The 5,980-nt window shown below is 35.8% G+C and overlaps 1 non-coding gene across 1 annotated transcript; it reads right to left on the reverse strand.

Moving 5' to 3' along the window:
* Window positions 1-5,104: 5,104 nt before the first annotated feature.
* Window positions 5,105-5,211, reverse strand: LOC114756760 (small nucleolar RNA R71). The gene has a single exon (XR_003741498.1). It is a non-coding gene; the product is annotated as a small nucleolar RNA R71 (small nucleolar RNA).
* Between the last annotated feature and the right edge of the window lie 769 nt (window positions 5,212-5,980).

Consider the following 5,980-nt stretch of genomic DNA (forward strand, 5'->3'; position numbering starts at 1 on the left):
TCAATCTCCTTTGAAAAATTTACTGTTCATTTGGTCATTTTCGGATTTTACTGTATTTTTGCCTAACTTTGCAAAGGCATAACTTTCTACTCAGTTATCGGAATCAGGCAAACTACCCTTCACTTTAAAGAGAAACATCAGATCTCATTGCTTGCCAAATCTTATGACCTAACTCACTCGTTTGATAGGTCAAACTGGAGCTACAAACTCACTACTCCAGGACCTACGTTTTATCCCTTAACATCTCTTTACTATAATTCTTTTTATTTCTTTGACATACATAACTTGGGATTACTCTTTCCCATTCATTCTCATACATTTTCATTCATGCTATAAACATTACAATTAAATACATGGCATCATAGGCATCCATAACATAAATTATATAATAGTAGAATTATACATTTATCAACAGTCTCATCCATTAACAAGAATAATTCTCCGCTTACTTCTCCTTGCTTCTCATGCCATTATTGCCTATCATTGATTGACCTAAATGGTTGGTTAGGGACGGGTGAGATTCGGGAGAATCTCAGTAGCAAACACTACCCATAAGCATGCAAGACATAATGCACATGCATGACATGTTATAACATTAACACATGAATGCCATGGAAAGTAAGCTAAAGCATTTCATGCTTCCATAACATATTGCCAAGGCAAAACATAACATAAACTTGCAAACATAACTTTGCAAATATTTCATCATAGCTTAGTCACATCATGGCAACACAACCACATCATGCAAGCATACATATCAAGCACACAGTATAGGTAAGTTCATTACCTTGTAACATGGCTTTCCCCTTGCTTTTCCTTTGATTCCCTTATCTTTCCAACCATGTGGACATTTGGTCAACATCACCAAACATCCTCTTCGATGTTCCAAAGGTCCTAAACATAGTCACATTGATCATACAATCCATTAGGACCACTAGATTACATAAAGTTCAAGACTAGCTTTCTTGAACCTCAACCCTTTCTCTTAGTCTTAGGGTTTTCTTTCCAACTTTTCTAACATAAATCTTATCATTTCCCATCCTTAAGATCCATTTCTTGTCAATTAGGACCACTTTAGATGGCCTTAGATTCAAGAATATCAAATCTGGAAATTTGCTTCGCGGGTACTGTTCACGCAGAATTTCCAGAATTTTTGCTCAACTTTGAAAATTCATAATTAATTCTAGAAAAATCCAAATTGAGTGATTCTAAGTCTCACTGGAAGATCCTTAAGTAACCTTAAAGGAAAAATATTTTCAGGATCCAATTCTACACCGAACAGTACCAGAACTGTACGGAACTCGAAACTCTTCCAAAAGTTCAACACTGTTTCCAGATTTCAAACCCTAACTTTGAAAAATCACCATAAATCATACACATATCCAAATGAAGTGTTCTACCTATGGATTTAAATCTCCCAGAGTGTACTTTAAGCATGCAAAATTTCAGAATCAGATACGCACAGTAACTAATCCGAAATAGGCATAAAATCAGGTGCTATAACCATCACATACCTTGTTTTAGAGTTTGATCTGGCTTGGAACCACTTGGCCTTTCTTTCTCCCTCTTCTTTCTCTCTCTAGAAACCATTTTTCAAGAGCTTCCCCATGGATTCCTTATGCTTGGACGAAATGGTAGGGAGGGGAGGGGGTATTTATAGAAAAACAGACTGAATCTGGACCGTTGATCTTAAAAATACGTGGCTCGATCTGGACCGTCCATTTTCTCTTTTGATCTTGCGGTGACAAGTGTCCTATGACATCATGCCTACCTCATCATGATGATATCATGCTTACATCATCAAGCCACATGCCTTTAATCCGACCGAACACGTGTCTTGCATCCGACCGTACACGTGTCTTCCATCTAGCCGTACACGTAATATTTTCTTTTTCTCATCTAACCGTACACTTGTCACTTTCATGTCCTTTCATCATTTATGGCATTAAAATAGGGAGAAAATAAATGGAAAATTCGTGCAAAAATATTTTCTTAATTATTTCGCCACCTATCAAGCCAATCTTACACCGTATCGGATATTTTTCGGGTCCTGACTTACCCTGTACCACTAGGACATGTTCTGACACTATTTTCTCATCTTCATAAGTACATATATGGTGCCACCTTAGAGGAGCATAGATGAAAATAATTAGCTCTACTGACAGGCTACTTAACCTTACTGAGTCATGCAGTAGAGATTTCACTATAACGGGTAGACAAAAGACTGTCTAAAATATTTCCATACTGCGTTATGATTTTTATGCTGTCCATAAATATCTTCTGGTGACTCAGCATGATGACTCGTAAGTGTCATGATTACGCTTGATGACTCAGCACGCTGACTCAGCATCGTCATGATGACTCTTAGATATTTTCTTTGGTTTTGTCTCCTATTTAGGGGATAAAATTATTTAATATTTGACTGGAGGATTTTATTCAATCCAGAGCTCCAAAAATTTATCCAAAAATATCATAAAATTCCTCATATTCTAGAGAAAATCTGTGAATTTTCTCAGGTCATAACTGAACCTGTAGCTCCACTTAAAAATCATTCTTTAAAATGTCCTTTTTCGGCACAACTGGCTTTTAAGTATTCTTAAAGCCATTTTGCTGGTCTTCTGGGGATGAGACTAATTTTATAATTTTTGATAGTCTCTTAGATCATACATTCCCATTTTACCATAATTTTCTGAGGTTTCCTTATGACTCAAACAATTAAATCTACCTCTATATCTCAAATTGAGCCATAAACTTATAAATTCCTTTTAAGTTAGCTCAGAGGTATTTTCATCATCTCTCTTCACAAAAGAGTCTTAGAATATTATTTCCCATTTTCTGGGATTTTCTTAGAATTTTCTAAGTACTTTTCTTTTTTACCCCTGATGGCCGTAACTTTCTGAATTTACGGTTTTACCCCTGCTTAGACTCAACCTCATAAAACCATCTCTTTGAGGCTTCTAACTTAACCTTTGGTCTGTATCTAGCCTCTTTTCTCTTTCTGGGCCTTTGAGACTCTACTGGAGCCTCTAACTTTGATTACCCTTTAGCCCCTTAAAACATTCACTTTGCAGTTTAGTCCCTGAAACTGCTTTAGCTTCCTTTCTCATCTTTAAGACCTCTACTAAAAGGGGTCTGGTAGCCTATCTCATTCAGGCTATTTCTGATACTTCTAGACCTAAAAATCAGGATGTTACAACTTGGATGGTGAGTCACTAGGGCTTATGTCATCTCTTCTTATCCATTAAGATTAATTAGGCTTTAATCAAGGTTAACTCTCTTAATTCCTTGAACTTGTCTAATTACCCTTCTAGAAACTTTTGACTTTTTAAAGATAGATGGTTAAATCCTAACCATCCAATGAACTATGTTTGCCACGTGTCACGATCCTACAGAAGATGGCTTAACCTTAATTATCTTACTTATCCCTAATTAAATTTTAATCTAACTTGATTTATTATTTTCTTTTTCTTTTTCTTTTTATTTTCTTTTTCCCTTTCTTGGCCAATTTGTGCGTGACATGTATCCTTGGCAATCTGTAGGAAATTTTATCACCCCTGTTGTCCTGACAGTCTACTGAGTCTTAATATAGTATTGGTTTATTTTATCTGATAGTCAAAAAATTCTAGTATCTCAAAATTCTTATATCAACTCACCATTAATTATATCTCAGTAAAGAAAACTTCCTTGAATAATTTCATGATTTTTCTCCCTCTATAACTCCTTAAATTGCCGTTTCTGTAAAAACAGACAATCTACCGATATTAATTTAGCTTTAAATTCAATTAAAGCTAACCTCCTCATCATTTAGGGTTGGAATTAATTTTCTAAATTTCCATAATTCCTAAATTAATTTCCTTTAAATTTTCATAATTTTCTGAGATCTCTAGATATTTTTAATAATTAATATTGGCTAATTTTCCTTAATTTAGCCGGAATATTAATAATTAAAATAATTTTTAACAAATTATTTTCAACCTGTATTTACTTTCTAGACCTCAAATACCATTCTACAGCATTAATTCTATTTTCCATGATTTACTAGAAATTTTTAGGATTTCCGGACACTAATTACGATAATGCCCTTTATAGACCAATCATTTTTAAAAATGACAATTTGGTCCTATTTCAGTTCTCACTTCAATTGTTGTGCTGTTCATCTATTGTCTATCTCACCTGGCCTTGGTCAACCCTAAATCTTTCATTAATCATGCTAAAGATATCAGGGTATGACATATTTCCCTATTTCTAGGTTAGAAATTTTTGGATGTTGCATCTTCAGATGTTATTGACTTGAATTCATTGATTCTTTTCTTGGTTCATTCAATTTCTTGATTCTTGAAGATTGACTTGTGTTTGGGTGCTTAATCTCTTGAAGTAGTCTAAGTGTTGTATGACCTGATCTAGAAAAGAAACAGTTTTGCCACTTGACACTAAAATAAATAAGACTTTGAGAGCACTTAGGAAAGAAAGATTACTTGAGGGTACTGGTGGTTTACATTTTGAACATCCTATACCTTCTACACCTTCATTTTCACTACATTCTGAATATTCTTGTGAATCCTCTAAGTTTTCTAAATCTGATTCTTCACTTGGCAACTACATAGACCATCATTTTATCATGGATCAGAATAATATGCCTAAGGATATTGAACCATCTAGGGTTAATGAAGTTCATAGAGAGGAGGAAAGACCTAATTTGAATAATAATGTACAGGAGCAACAAGCTGAAAACAATAGAGCTAATGTTAGGCATAGAAGCATAAGAGAAATGAATTCTTCTAGTGTTGATTATAATCCTTATGGCTTCTACAATTTTAATACTGATTTTGAATTAAAAGGAGCTTTGATAAGTGCCTTACCTAAATTTCATCGCAATGCAGGAGAGGATCCACATAGGCATCTCCAAAACCTTCACATGATATGCTTATCCATAGAGCCTCTCGGAGCCTACCTTGATGATGTACTGAGTAAAGCCTTCTTGTTTTTTGTGGAAGGCAAGGCTAAGGAATGGCTGCACATGTTGCCTTAACATTTTGCAACACTTTCATGGGAGCAATTGAAGAAACAATTCTTGGAAAAGTATTTTCCAATCTCAAGGACTGCTAGAATGAGGAAAGAGATCTACAGTTTTCAACAAGGGATTGGTGAAAGCCTTTATGAGTATTGGACGAGATTCATAGCCCTCCTTGCCAAATGCCCATATCACCAAATTTCTCGACCACATTTGGTTCAATATTTCTATGATGAATTACTAGATCATCAAAAGTCCACCATTAATGCTGCTGCTGGTGGTTCTTTAATTGATTTGACTTCTCAAGGTGCATGGAATTTGTTAGAGAAGATGGCTGCAAATAATCAACAGTTTAGAGTTAGAGATACTGCTCAAGTACATAGAGTAGGGGCTTGGTAAACTGATGAAATTTTGAATAAGTTGGCCATCCTAAGTGATCAGATGGTTTGTATGCAAAAGGCCATGCTAGTCCAAAGCGGATTGGTATATTAACATGACCGATCTCACCAAAACGAATTCGGTGGGATGGACTATGGGGACTGTTAGTCCAGGATACTCAGCAAAGGAGTCCAACAATTATCCAGAGCATAGGGCTAACCTTTTAGGGGTTACTATTAAGGATGTAATGAACCTTCTCATACACAGTGACCCAGTGGATCCCACAATTTATTTGTATCAGGAACTAGTAGACCCCAGTTTTGATATTCAGTCTCACAGACAGCTTGTTACCCCAAGTGTACACCCAAGCAACATCCCCGGACCTAGTGCCAAGCCAGGGATACCCCCGACACCCATAGTACCTATCCATGTTCCAACTGAGCCTAAGATCTGTAGTCAAGATCAACTGAGAGAGAAGTTGGAATTCTTGGGTCGACATATCAAGAAAGATGAGGATGAGCAAGACTCGAATATCTACCTAGAATACCTTCAGGGAGTAAAGGTGTTATATCAGACTCATGGACTGGGTAA

This window comes from Neltuma alba, unplaced genomic scaffold (genome assembly GCF_004799145.2).
Source record: "Neltuma alba isolate B1F8T4 unplaced genomic scaffold, ASM479914v2 tig00010476_pilon, whole genome shotgun sequence".
Classification (NCBI taxonomy): Eukaryota; Viridiplantae; Streptophyta; class Magnoliopsida; order Fabales; family Fabaceae; genus Neltuma; species Neltuma alba.